Below are 15,614 nucleotides of genomic sequence, written 5' to 3' on the forward strand. Positions count from 1 at the left end.
TCTTCATTTTGCCAGAGGGGGATGGGTAGCTTATGTACATTGTATCAAGAATACTGCTTTAGTTATCTCACTCTAGCTCTCTGCAGATACAACCTGCAGTGTCATCACAGAAAAATATGGTGGTTACACAGATTGTGCCTCATGGGACTTGAGAAATCCACCATGCTAAATTGCAGCCTCAATCTGAAATGTCTTTCTAGAAGCATTTCTGAAATCTCTATCACCACAATATCTAAGCGCTGCACATGTCTTTGACAGATCTTACTGTCTTCTCTAAGGAAGCAAGTCCCAACTGGTCAATTTAAACCTTGCTGTTCAAATATGTATTCTCCATTGAAAAAGATTGAATATGGCTAAGGGGAATCTCTCCTTTTAAAGAGTATATCCAAAACACTGCTTGTGAATGGATCCCTGCAGCAACTTTTCAATCTTTAAATCTCTCTTTAAATTAAAAGGCTCACACACTTCCGCAGATGAGAGACGTGCAAACTGTCTCATAGAAAGCAACAGAGAGTCCTGTGGCACCTTTAAGACTAACAGATGTATTGGAGCATAATACGTGGGTGAATACTCACTTCGTTCTTATGCTCCAATACATCTGTTAGTCTTAAAGGTGCCACAGGACTCTCTATTGCTTTTTACAGATCCAGACTAACACGGCTACCCCTCTGATACTTGTCTCATAGAAGTTTCTTTTCACTTTTAAGGATGTGACTTTGCACTCCAAAAGACAGCAAACCTCAAGTGTTTCTGTCCAACAATATCAGGCAGTTGAGAATAAGAAAAGTAAAAGTGCTGCGAACCTGCTGTCTTACTCTAAAGCTTTAGAGGCAGGTAACCCAAGATTAAGTCATTGCAAAGGAGAAATTGAACATAACAGGAACAGTTAATCTAAGGTTAGATCTTTGCCAGTTAAATAATAGAAATGGCCTGATATCCAACCCTGTATGTGAATTTTGGTTATTAATCTGCTTCTCAAGCCCAGAGCTGCAACTTCTTAGTCTTTCTAATGACTTAAAACAAAGGTTGAGTATTCAAAGATCCCATGGGTGTTTTTATTTGCAAGAGTCCTGGTAGCCGGGCCAAATTGCAACTTAAATCATTCATATTTTCTTATCTGGACTTCACCTCTGGCTTCTCCTAGGATGAAGTATGCTTTACTTACTATGTTAAACAGCTGTGTTAATGTGGAGTTAGGGGTCAAAAGCTACCCCACAGCTGGTTCATTTAGTGGTGGAACAGTGAGATCTTCTGTAGCAATGTTTTCAAGGTGCTCAGATAACATGGTGATGGAAAACTTTTCAAACACTTACTTGATAGATTTTAATGCTACTGGGGGAAAAATGTTACCTAACTGTAAAGTTAGTGTATATGTGCAAGGTTCTCCAAGGGGATTTCTGTATTAGTCAGTCCCTATCATTTTAGAAATATTAGATGAATTCATAAGGCAATTCCCAACTTTTTATATTACTCTTTTATAAACAAGCCTTTATATTAAGATGCCAAAGAAAGTGAATGGTAATTTAGTGTTTGCAAAGGATTTTGCTTGCTGCTTTCTTTCTTTTCTTTCTGGTTTTATATTATTTGACCTTTTCACAAATACTGCAGACAAAATATACCAATTTGAATTAAATCTGGGAGTTAAATGACCAAACACATTTATCTTGCTAGGTATTTCAAGAAGAAAAACAGTAAAACCTGCACAATATATTCCGGTAAATGTTTTAAAGTTGCACAATATAAGTGGTTCAATTTATACTGCAAAAATTCTCTCCATCTGACACAGAGAAGGTATTGTGCTTATGGCACTCCTTCTCAGTGTGGGAAGCTTCAGCTGTTAATGAGAGTTCTGAGCCCAAAATGAGTACAGAATATGCATTGGTTTATCTGGTAGATATATCTTGGTTTGTTAAACAAAATTTTAAATACAAATTAGGATGAAGATGGCCCCAATGGGTCATAGAGAAGCAGCCGCTCTGCCAAACGAAGTAACTATAACAAATTGCTTATTTTGGTATAAAGGCCTAGTTGGTCAAAGATTATCTCAGGTGGAGGGAGACTTGTAGTTGGTTACAGTTCTGATGGACAAGGTTATGGAAGCTGAGTAGCATAGGCAAGGTCTGACAACTGAGAGCAGTGTTCCCAATGAAAACAAAAGTAATCGCGAGGTGAGAGCAGCTTGTGGTAATATGTGGGAGAAGCACTAAAGCTGTGCTGTGTGCATCAGAAGAGACTTTATGCTTGCCACTAATACATGGTGTGTTTATAGATAACTCTACAGGTTAAAATATCATAATTTAATCTGTCTGCTGGTAGATCTGATGGTTTTATTTGAAGAAGCACAACTGTATCTGAAAAGGTTACTGAGGAGCTGGAATGGATAAACAGTATGGAAAAGAAATATTCAAAGGTCACAACTTGAGGAAACATTTTTTGATGTCAAAAACACTAGAAGACAAAGATTAGCAATTCCTGAGAGGCTAGGAGCAGTCTCTGTAAAGGAAACAGTTCTTTAAGTCTGGCTGAGTGAAATCTAAATTGCCAGGAGAAGAAGATCCAATTGATGGTCCCATTGTGTCACTACATCATTTTTTCCCCTTCTCTTGCCCTTTTTGATAGTAATTGATAAGTTCAAAATTGTGGCACTTCCTCTAAAACCTTTGTGATCCCCAAGAGTTTAGCTTGAAGCAAAGATGAGCTTGCAATGTCTAGAAGTTTCTGGGGATTTTTTTTACAGCATTCTCCTTGGCGGAGATGGTCAGCAAGTTAAACATGTTGAGGAGTGGATGTGTTCTTATAGGCCACAGGTGACAAACTCTCAGGAATTAACTCATATGATTATGATCATAATCAAGCTAAAGCCACTAGCACCTATATGTTTGACCAGCAAGATGGGTACCTCTTCAGTTTATTTTGGCAATTCTCTTAATTTATTTATCATGTGCATAGTTGTCTAGCCAAGCGATGACATCTTCAGTGGCATGATGCAGTTCTTCTAGGCCACCGCTGAACCTAGTCAGCAGGCATTCATCAACAATGTGCATCATTGTCTGTGTTGTGCCGCAGCTGCACAAAGGGCTGTCACGAAGGCCCCAGCGATACTGGTTGGCTGCACAGAGACCTTGCCCGGTCCGGAACCTGTTCAACAGAGACCACTGGCGACGGGGCAGGTCAAAACCAGGCGGGTGAATTGTGGGGTTGGCGACGAGGGACTGGTTGGGGATTATGACAGATATCCATTCCTCTGACCAGAGTGTTTCTGCCCTAACATCCTGGCATGGCGGATGAGACCATAATGGGTGACGTGACGGCAAACATGCAGCTGGTGGTTTAAAAAGGTCATTGTGCAGTGGCAGGCTTGGGTTGGTGCGTACTTTTTCCAGTAACTTGCCAATAGCAACCTCTCGTCTGATATGAGGAGGAGCAATATTGCTCAGAACTGGAAGCCATGAGAGCAGAGTCGGACGCAGGGTGCCAGAGATGATGTGCATGGCGGTATGTAAGTGTGTATCCACCAGTTTGGTGTGTGACGATCGACTCCAAACTGGTGCACAATACTCTGCCACTGAATATGAAGTGGCAAGAGCTGAAGTCTACAAAGTTGGACCACGAGCACCCCATGACGAACCTGCCAGTTTGCTAAGAAGATTGTTGCATGTCTTAACTTTAGCTGCTGTCTTCTTCAGGAAGCCATGGTAACTCAGTGTGCGGTCTAAGGTCACACCTAGATAGACTGGTTCTACTTCATGCTTCACCTTCTGACCATTCAGATAAACATTCCGTTCTCGGGTTGCACTGGTGTGATGAAGATGGAACAAACTGGAGACTGTTTTTATGATGCTTGGCTGGAGGCGCCAAGTCTTACAGTAGTCAGCTAACTTTACGATGTCCCGGCTTAAGGTGGCATCAAGCTCATGAAACGTCCGGGCCTGGGTACCGCAACAGATGTCATCTGCGTAAATGAACTTTAATGACTCCTTTGTTGGCAGGTCATTGATGTAAAGGTTAAACAGGGTTGGTAAAAGCACAGAGCCCTGGGGTAACCCATTGCTCTCTCGTCTCCAAGCACTCGTCTTCTCCCCCATATGGACTCTGAACTGCCTATCGTGGAGAAACAGTTCAATGACACCTGTGACCCAAGGTAGCAGGACCCGTGATGCCTTTGCAAGCAGGCCAGTGTGCCATACCTTGTCGTATGCCGCTGTTAGATGGGTGAAAACAGCACGTTTTCAAGTTTCTCTGGAAGCCATTTTGAACAAATGTGGTCAGCGTGAGTACTTGGTCGCATATGCTACAGCCTTGGTGAAAGTCGGCTTGGTCAGGGCTCAAAATTCTCTTAATTAAAGAGAGTAACCACTTGCTCAGCCATTTGGTTAGGTACAACTGTCCATTATGTGGGAGTTTAATGCGTCCACTGCCCAATTCAATGTGTGTCCCTTTAAATGGCATTATATGTGACCCTATGGATATGACCATAGGGAATTGTTTCATACACCGTACATACCTCCGGGGCCCCTTAGTGCACAGCTAGCACATAGCTGAAGGTATTATGTGTGGGAGCTCAAGTCAGAAGAGGTACAGCAGGGAAAGGTGTAATGGCTGAATGTATTCCCTAAATTGAGATATTAGGGGTGTTCCAGCTCTTTTTTGAAACCCTTCGGTGGCTCTCAATCTGTTAACTCTAGTGAAAAGTGCAAGCAGAGGCTGCTAGCTGTCAGGTAAGGAGGGGAAGAAGGTCACATTGTGGCTTCATCTCAGATGTAAGTTTGCTGCTTCTTAAATTGTCAGGGGAACAGCAGCAATCTCTTTCCATGTTATCCTGGATCTCTGATGAGGGAGCAGGTCTCCAATGGTGTGCCGTAGGACTACTCGCAAGTGGTAGAGATGTGTATGCATTGTAAATGTTGAGCTGTATCATCACTTACTTGTCATGACACCTTAAGGCAGCTGTCTACTATTTGTGCGACACTGTACATCTTCACCAATAAAACGCTCTGGCTTCACAGTTGTGCTGGGTCAGCCTTTTTCAGTGCTGCTGGAAACACAGCTGTACAGAAACCAATTGCTTGGATAAAGGTGGAAAGGCTGTGTATCATGCATGCTGTGTTTTATGGTATTCATGGATTTCCATTGCAAACTGAGCCCTCAGGACCACCATGAACATAAAGTATGAGTGCACAGTGCTGTAATCAGTGACTGGCTTTCCCGAAGGGGGCAGCAGGGGCACTGTAACACAAAATGAATAAATGAAAGCAGAGTAAAATTAGATTAATCCCAATTCAGTGTTCCATTTATGATGGTTAATTACATGGGGCTCCCAAGTGGTAACAGCAGGCCTGCAATGAACAGCCTGACAGAGCACTGAGGGGACACTTTGAAAATTGGCTTTAATTAACGAATACATGTGCTGCTGAGGAAAATCACAGGACCCCACCTAAAGCTGACCACCAGCTGCTAGCAATAGTATAAACTCACTGCAATAGCTCTCACCATTGCATTGCTGCTTCTGTTTATTATGAAATCAACTTGATCTAACAAGATGGCAAAACCTCCTTCCTCTAGTTGCAGGAGTTGGGGCCTGCTGGGAACAAGGAAGAAGCAGCAGTAGTAGGGGAAGGACAGACTCGGGAAGGGAAGAGAACCACTGTTAGGGTGACCAGATGTCCTGATTTTATAAGGACAGTCCCGATTTTGGGGGCTTTTTCTTATATAGGCACCTATTACCCCCACCCCCATCCCGATTTTTTACACTTGCTGTCTGGTCACCCAAACCACTGTCCTCCCTGCAATCTTGGTGGTGGTGAAATAAAGGAGCAATTGTTTAGAGGAAGATCTGGATAAGAATAAGTGGCATGGTTTCTCTGGGAATTAAAGATAAGGAGAGGTTAGTTAAGGATATAAAGATCTATGTAGTGTGTGTGTGTATATATAAAGTAATTATGGGTCATGGCTTCATGAGAACGTCTTAATGGAATTAGAGTTATAACTCAGCATCTGTAGCTAACTCTCTGCCTGCAAGATGTCTCACTACCACTTGTATTCATAGAGATTTTACTCCGTCTTGTCAGCAGGTGGACTTGAAACCACACCGCTATGCTACTTTAGCCAGAGTTGATCTTCAGCTGCTGACATACCAAAACAAATAATTAATTGCAAAGTTATGCCAAAACCGTTTTCAATCTCTTTTAACTACTAGAGAAATGGAGGACAACAAAATGGTCAGTTCAGACAATTACAAATAATCACAGATTTAACTTCCTGGGAAATAAACTTCTTTTTCTGTTACTTTAAGATACTAAAACTGACAGAAGTAGCACATGAAGAACAAGAGAGACAACCTCTTTGTGTTCCTTTGGCATTTAATGATAAAAAAAATACCCTAGCTGAGGCTCCATTCCTACTGTATTCATTTGCTTTCAGAATAGGAATTTCTCAAGTTATTCCAATACTCGGTTCATAATTAGAAAGATGTACTCACTTCTCCTAGTACACAGTTGCTAGCGACTTGGATTAGGTTCCCTTCTTCAGAGTTGGAGGATATTTGGCTTTTTGCTGCATGGTTTATCCCGGTATGAACTGTGATTCAAGGCAGATTAACCTGCCTTTTTGAGTGCCACTGAAAATAAACAAGGATATACATGCTTTTGAGAACATCTATGCTTCTCCGTACTACTAGTGAGGTGATGGGGTTGTACTTTTCAACAAAAGACAATTGTGGCTTAATTTGATTAGGTGTGGTTACTTTTTGCACCTCATGGCTAGTACAACTCTAGGCTTTTTTCATGACCTAAGGCTTTTTACTCCTTAATCAATAAACATAATATTATGCAGACGGTTTTATTTACATGCGGGGGGAAATAGCAAGTAACAAAAAAATCTGTTCATTCTTAACCTTTTAATGATGCAATAGAAAAGTTAAACTATTTACAATTGTTGCTTGATGGTTGGTATTTATTCATTTTTACTGTAGTGCCTGGAGACTTTGGAATTTTTCTAACCAAACAGAAACACTGAGGAAAGAGAAGACCGGAAAGGGAAGAGATGTTTTCCTTTTCATGATCAGGTGATTGCCATTACAGTCTTCTCCAGCCTGGATTTGAGGCTCTTGGCTTCAGTGGTGAGTGATAAAGTTGGAAGTCAAACTAAGAGGTGAGGTTCAGGTATTGCACCAAGTTTTCTGCTCTCTCCTGGTGGCAAGGAATAGCAGAGATGGTCTCAGGTAAGCAGGCAAAGACCAAATCCTGGATCATCTAAAATATATAGTTAAAGGTGAGAAAGATCACGCTCTATTACTCAGTAAACTCATGATAGCTGTTACAGCACTACCTAGGAGCAAAAAGTAACAAAAAGAATGGACAAAGAACAAATGAAATAAAATAAAATGAATTAGAGATAAGCCCATACTGAAAAGTTAATGAGTCTTCTACTTCTTGACTCTCTGGGAACCTATCCAAGCTGTATGTAGCATTTCTCCATAGAGTTTTCTGGTACCATGTTAAACTAAACAAATTTAAACAGTACAAAGTCACCTTGAAGAGTGTCTTGGAAAGGATGAACAAATGTCTAGTTTTCAAAACTAATTTCCCAGTGTGCCTTGGGTTCTTATTAGCATGAATTTGACCAGATGATTTTTCTTGAGTTCTAAGACAATGGTTTGTAGATTAGATGTAGTCTCTCCTTTTAGATAAGACATGTTGCTTGATCCCATTATCACAGCACTGTCATATTTAGCCCTGGTGCAGCCAGTGCAAATCCCATTGAAGTTGTTTGTTTACACCAGAGCTGAGTTCAACTCTAAGAAGGCATATTTTTTTTTCACTGTATAGTCACAATTGTCTTCACTGAATGCATGAAAAAAGGGAGAGGGAAAAGCTTGGTGGAGTAATGAATACACTAATATCAAATCAACAGTCCATAGTCTATCCTGATAACGAGTTGTGTTGTGTTTAAAAAAAAAAAAAAAGCAAATAAAGTTTAATTACCATAATTATAAGAGATTTGTGAAATTGCAGGTTGTCGTCAGGCAAACCCAATTACTGAGATGTAAATTTGTAACAGAGAGAACATACTGAACTGCAAATGCTAATAAGTTAGTTTCAAAATATTACTGTAAAGGTATAAATAGGATGTACTGCTGCATTGATATTTTGACAAGTTATTGGTAATGACCGCCTGAACCAGCTCCCAATCCTTTCAGGGGTAGTTTTTCCACTTAGTAATTACTATCATAGTAGCTTCTCGAGGGGTGAGAAGGGCCCATAGTATAAAGTGTATATTGTATGAACAGTACACTTTGTCTGCACCACATGCATAGGTACTGAGTTCCTGCCCTGAGAACCTTAGTCTAGTTGGGATGATAGGAAGAAATGTGGGAAAAAATTATTATCCAATGTGAGGGTGTCACTGTGGTACTGATAAATGAAGTGACTTGTCTAAGGTCCCATAGAAAGTTTGAGGCAGAACCAGGAACTGAATGCTGGTCTCCTGAGTCCCCATCCAGTGCTTTAACCAGAAGATTGTCCTGTCTTTGACCACAGTTGAATTCAATGGCAAGAGGGTCACACTGGAGAAAGTCTATTCAATACTTCTTTGGTATCTTGCACACTATCTGTATATAAGGCAGCCTAAATAAAATTATGGAACAGAAGTGCATCCCGAAAGCTCTAGGGGTTACCTGGACACACTGTACCTGGTTATGAGTTACTCACTCAGGCCAAGCCGCCATTGACTCAAATGGCAGCCCAGCCTAAGTAACAAGTCAGAATAGTCTTCCGTAAATTGTCTCAAAATTGAACGTTATGACCCAAATTTAGCTCTAAAACAAACAAGTGCAATTTGAAGTCCAGTGGAGTTAGACATTTATGCAGCAAGGCTGAAATTTAACACTGTTTAACATATTTGAAAATATAAATCACTGAAATATTGAACTGCTCTGCCGAATGCAGTTTTAATGGGATATGAGGGAGCTCCTACTTGGTTTAATATCACTGGTCTACAATTTTTGAGAAGTCGTCTGCTTCAGAGATAAAATGTGCTATTTATTATGTATTTTGATGTGCTGAATTCAAATATGACAATTAAAACAACTGATTGGCTACTGTTTCTAAGATATTTAAGTTTTTACATTTTATGTCTATGTATATTGTGTAGATAGTAGAGTTTTAATCATAAATTGTAAACCTAGGTCTTTTCATGTGTTTATGGTTGCTTTACATGATATTTCACCTGTTCTGTTTATATAACACTTTAAAAATCAGCAAAAGGGTTATATAAATAAAATTTATTATGAAACAAAAGGCAAAAAACTATTATGTACATAGTTTAGTCTACTATGTCTACTTGGCGCTTCTTGGCTTGTCTCTTGTATTCATTAAATGGAGCATCTCTTGTCACTGTCCAGCAATAGTCCGCAAGCATTGATGGGCTCCATTTGCCCTGATAGCGTTTCTCCATTGTTGCAATGTCCTGGTGAAATCGCTCGCCGTGCTCGTCGCTCACTGCTCCGCAGTTCGGTGGAGAAAAATCTAGATGAGAGTGCAAAAAATGTAGCTTTAGTGACATGTTGCAACCAAGGCTTTTGTATGCCTTGAGGAGGTTTTCCACCAACAACCTGTAGTTGTCTGCCTTGTTGTTTCCGAGAAAATTTATTGCCACTGACTGGAAGGCTTTCCATGCCGTCTTTTCCTTGCCACGCAGTGCATAGTCAAATGCATCATCTCGAAGAAGTTCACGAATCTGAGGACCAACAAAGACACCTTCCTTTATCTTAGCTTCACTTAACCTTGGAAATTTTCCACGGAGGTACTTGAAAGCTGCTTGTGTTTTGTCAATGGCCTTGACAAAGTTCTTCATCAGACCCAGCTTGATGTGTAAGGGTGATAACAAAATCTTCCTTGATTCAACAAGTGGTGGATGCCGAACACTTTTTTCCTCCCAGGCTCTGACTGTCGGAGTGGCCAATCTTTCTTGATGTAGTGGGAATCTCTTGCACGACTATCCCATTCGCAGAGAAAACAGCAGTACTTTGTGTATCCAGTCTGCAGACCAAGCAAGAGAGCAACAACCTTCAAATCGCAACAAAGCTGCCACTGATGTTGGTCATAGTTTATGCACCTCAAAAGTTGTTTCATGTTGTCATAGGTTTCCTTCATATGGACTGCATGACCAACTGGAATTGATGGCAAAACATTGCCATTATGCAGTAAAAAAGCTTTAAGACTCGTCTTCGATGAATCAATGAACAGTCTCCACTCATCTGGATCGTGAACGATGTTGAGGGCTGCCATCACACCATCGATGTTGTTGCAGGCTACAAGATCACCTTCCATGAAGAAGAATGGGACAAGATCCTTTTGACGGTCACGGAACATGGAAACCCTAACATCACCTGCCAGGAGATTCCACTGCTGTAGTCTGGAGCCCAAGAGCTCTGCCTTACTCTTGGGTAGTTCCAAATCCCTGACAAGGTCATTCAGTTCACCTTGTGTTATGAGGTGTGGTTCAGAGGAGGAGGATGGGAGAAAATGTGGGTCCTGTGACACTGATGGTTCAGTACCAGAAGTTTCATCCTCTTCCTCGTCTGACTCAAGTGAGAATGATTTTGGTGCATCAGGAACCAGCAGTCCTTCTCCGTGGGGTACTGGGCATATAGCTGATGGAATGTTTGGATAATGCACAGTCCACTTTTTCTTCTTTGACACACCTTTCCCAACTGGAGGCACCATGCAGAAGTAACAATTGATGGTATGATCTGTTGGCTCTCTCCAAATCATTGGCACTGCAAAAGGCATAGATTTCCTTTTCCTGTTCAACCACTGGCGAAGATTTGTTGTACAAGTGTTGCAGCATATGTGTGGGGCCCACCTCTTGTCCTGATCTCCAATTTTGCAGCCAAAATAAAGGTGATAGGCTTTCTTAACCATAGTGGTTATACTGCGCTTTTGTGATGCAAAAGTCACTTCACCACAAACATAGCAGAAGTTATCTGCACTGTTCACACAAGTACGAGGCATCTCTGCTCACTTTGGCTAAACAGAAATGTGTCCCTTTGCAAAATCAAACACTGACAAATAAGAGAGCACGACACTGTATGATTTCTAGAGCTAATATAGGGCAATTTGTTCAGCAGAGTGATGTAAGCTTCGTTATGATTGCATCATCCATGACTTCTAGGAATAACATGACGCAACTCATATCATGTACGACGCAATACCAGCTTCAGATTGCATCATTCATTGTTTTGCCTAAAAAGCAAGTACTGTCCAAACCCAGTCATAGATTTATTCATAGATCCAGTCAAAGATGTATTTTAGTCATTTCTGGTTTAAATTGAGATCCCTTCCTTTTATAACTCACTTATCCTCCGCCATTCCCAAGTCAAGGGTCGTATATACTGACCCAATAGCATATCTTGAAAACTAGAGCCAATCAACAATTTTAAGCATCATTTTCGTTCTCAGTGACCCAGAATTAGTAAAGTTTGACTACATTTATTTCAGAAGCATTTTGGCTGTAGAGCAGTGTTCAGACAAGTGGCTGTGAAATAGCAATAAGACAGCAGGACAAACTACACAAGATGAGCTTGAGTTTGAATAAACTATTTGCTGAAATTTTTTGCCCAGCTCTACAACTAAGTCACTTGGGTGCTTATTAAAATTTTACCCATGGTCCCTACCCTGAAGAACTTACAATTTGACTGTGACATCTTTAGCAAAGTCAGTGTTATCCAAGATGCCTGGAAGAATTGACAGAGCAATTAAGTATTGTTGCAATTGACTATTTCCCCCCCATTACAGCCTGGTGTTTAGGAAGAATTTAATTTTGTTTCTTTCAAATCTTCACTCAATTCAGTTGCCAGGTGTGTGTAGGATGCTTTAATTGCATCTAGAGACCATATATTTTTCTAGGTGTGAAGTGTTCAGCCAAATTATAAGTCTAAACCTTATCTGTCTGGGACTGTTCCTCATGTTTCATTTTCTGTCTATTCACTGGCCTGATTATCCCCTTATTAGTCTCACATATGAATTGTCCTTACTGTTGGAGTTGGTCATCAAATGTATTAGGGTATGGACTGGAAACAGCTGGATTTCCTTCAGTTCCATCTTGAGCTTTTGAGTGTGAAAATGTGAATGAGGATCAAGACAGACTGTGCTCAAGATGTTGCACTGACTGCTTTCCCATGTGATCCCGTGACTGTAATACTGACTTTCTCTAGATGCAATCAGGAACTAATCCTTTCTACCTTTCACTTATTCACAGGTGCTTCTGAAGAGAGAATTTCCACTGCAAAGACATCAGTAGTGATAAATAAAAAACGTTTGAGTGGCTGATATTAATTTTTAGGTTGCAGCACATTAAAAAAAATTAATCAGCATCTCAGTCTGCATTTTGGATTCAAGCAATTAGACATGGACCATGCTGTGGTGCTCATAATCGGTGCTTATTGTGGGCCTGTGAGGCAGCAGGAGAAGTAGAGCAGCTCTAGCATGACTAAAGTTTCTACTGACTAGCATTACTGTGCCTTCCACCATGTAGTATTTTATTTAGAAATTGACCTTTAAAAGATAGTTTGTGTAAAATTGACCAGATGTATGTAAAGTACTTTCATATTGTGTAAAATAATCCATGAAGGTTCATACTGATAAATAACTATAAAGAAAAATAATAAATGTAAACTATTTCTCCCCAGCATACAGTCAAGTTATTGATCTAACAGAGGCCTACATGCTCCAGGGTCTTCAGCTTTTTACTGCTTCTTCTGCAGTTTAAATCCACCCCATAGTCATTATTTGGTTACCTCTTTAAGTCACTACTGCTGCTAGGTCACCCATATAATGTGTGGCTAGGGTGACCAGATGTCCCGATTTTATAGAGACAGTCCTGATTTTGGGGTCTTTTTCTTATATAGGCTCCTATTACCCCTGTCCTGATTTTTCACACTTGCTGTCTGGTCACCCTATGTGTGGCAAGCTCACAAGCACTATTAAAATTGTTATGTGACACCCTGGTTGCCAGTCATAGCAGAAAAGACATGTAATTAAAGGGCTGGAATTTGAGCTACCCTCTCCTGCTATGTGGTGTCCCCTTTTGATCAGTGTTGATGTCCATTAGTGAGCTATTGTGGGGGAAGCTTGTGCTGCTAATGCTACACATTTTCTCTAGGTGAACAAGGTTGGAACCCTCCGTTGGATTTATGTGACGATCTAAATTCCAAGCTTTTGGTTAAGTTTGGAAATTAAGATGGATGCTGCCATTCCATATTGGTAAGGTTACCATGTTAAACTGAACTATCTACTCAATGGAAAAACAAAGAGAAAACAAGTATGTTGGTCCTGGAGCTTTGCATTTGTTAAAAAGATAAAAATTCTATAAATTTAAACATAAATATAAAGTCACTGTTCATAAAATTTGTGGATGACACAAAAATTGTCGGTCGTAAATAATGACTGGGCTCTCATACAGAGAGCATACCAACAGTCAAACAAAAAAGAGAGCAACCAGACAGAGATTAACAACTATTAGAACACCCAACCTGGCCAGGAGTCTCAAGATTTTACCAAACTGATATTGAGCAATTACCAAATTACCATTTTAGAAGATTATTAAATGTCTTAAGTACATAGCAACAAGTATTGCTAATAAAGACCTAGTATAAAACAACAGCAACAGTAATTACACAGCAGAATGATTAAACAGCATGCAGCAATAACACTTCTAATCTGTTTTATAAGATGAAATCAAATTTTGAACAATAAAAAAAATCAATTAGTGAGCAAGGGAGCTGAAAAAAATCAATTTAAATCAAGTCCTCACAACCAAGTGATAAATCAATCATAAGTAATTGTGGAAACCACTGCAACATGTCTTGTTTTGATGACAACAGTTATTACATTATAAGTACAGGAACAACTCTCTATTACTTAATATCTATAGGACTCCACCAGAAAACCAAGGGAAAGCTTTGGAGGTTTGAAGAATTTTTAGCCCAGACTGGAAAATTTAAAATAACATTGAAATTCTGAAGCCTGTTTTGAAGATGTTTGCTCATAATGCTTACTAACACCAGAGATTATTTAAATACAAAGACTTTCTGTTTTACTTCTAACTAGTTATGCTTTTTTTGTTTTGTTTTTGTTTTTACATCTCACTCACATTGGAAAGTGTGGTCCCATTCAGACTGTAGCACGAAACAGCCATGTTTGGAATTCAGACGGCTGAAGGAAAAAATTTAAAATTAGAGTTAAAAAAAAAAAAAAAAAAAACTGGAAAATTTGCCAGAATATTTTAAGATTTTATGATCCCTGTACCCAACCCCCTGTGACGGGTTGGGTCACAGAGACCCCCTTGGGACTGCCACCTGATGTTCTGGGACTACCTCTGAGCCTGTTTTCCCTGGCAGCTTGGGACTTCAGTACCCTGCCTTGTTGAGCCAGACACACTAGCCTGCTACAAACACAGCCCCAGGTCTGAACCACATCCCCCAGAAGCTGCAGGCTTAACTGAAAACAGCTTAAGAAGTGCTCCCATCTCCAGCATCCAGATACCCAGCTCCCAATGGGGTCCAAACCTCAAATAAATATGTTTTACTCTGTATAAAGCTTATACGGGGTAAACTCATAAATTGTTCACCCTCTATAACACTGATAGGGAGATATGCACAGCTGTTTGCTTCCCCAGGAATTAATTACTTGCTCTTGGTTAATTAATAAGCAAAAAGTGATTTTATTAAATATAGAAAGTAGGATTTAAGTGGTTCCAAGTAATAACAGAACAAAGTAAATTACCAAGCAAAATAAAACAAAAACATGCAAGTCTAAGCCTGATACCGTAGGAAACTAAATGCAGGTAAATCTCAACCTCAGAGATGTTCCAATAAGCTTCTTTGACAGACTAGACTCCTTCCTAGTCTGGGTCCAGCAATCACTCACACCCCAGTAGTTACTGTTCTTTGTTCCAGTTTCTTTCAGGTATCTCTTTGGGGAGGAGAGGCTATCTTTTGAGCCAGCTGAAGACAAAATGGAAGGTTTTCAGGGCCTTTTACATCCTCTCTCTTGTGCAACAGCACAGCCACAAGATGGGGTCTCTAGCCACCTGGGCAAGTCACATGCCTATGAATGATTCAGCTTTTTGCAGGCCGATGCCATTGCTTACATGTTACTTTGAAGGTTCCCAGGAAAGCTCAGATGTGGATTGGCATCTCCCAAAGTCCATTGTTAGTTAAGCACTCCCAATTACTTGAATAGCCCCTTCATGCCATGTTGACCAAATCTGTCTTATATGCTTCCTATAGCAAACACTTTAAATACAAGCATAGAGCCAACACTCATATCTTCAGATATAAAAATGATACATGCATACAAATAGGATTAATACATTCAGTAGATCATAACCTTTGCAAATATATGTTACATGGCATATCTAGCATAAAACATATTCCAGTTGTCATATTTACACTCATAAATCATATTTCTATAAAGCATTATGGGGGTGCAATGTCACACACCCCTCCATCAAGTGAACTTATGCTTAGATATAAAGGTCTGCTTATTCATTGTGGGCATATGTGGTGGGATCCCCAGGGTACAATCTGGAACTGTGGAACTGCTGAGCCCCTT

Source organism: Emys orbicularis, chromosome 1 (genome assembly GCF_028017835.1).
Source record: "Emys orbicularis isolate rEmyOrb1 chromosome 1, rEmyOrb1.hap1, whole genome shotgun sequence".
NCBI classification, from domain to species: Eukaryota; Metazoa; Chordata; order Testudines; family Emydidae; genus Emys; species Emys orbicularis.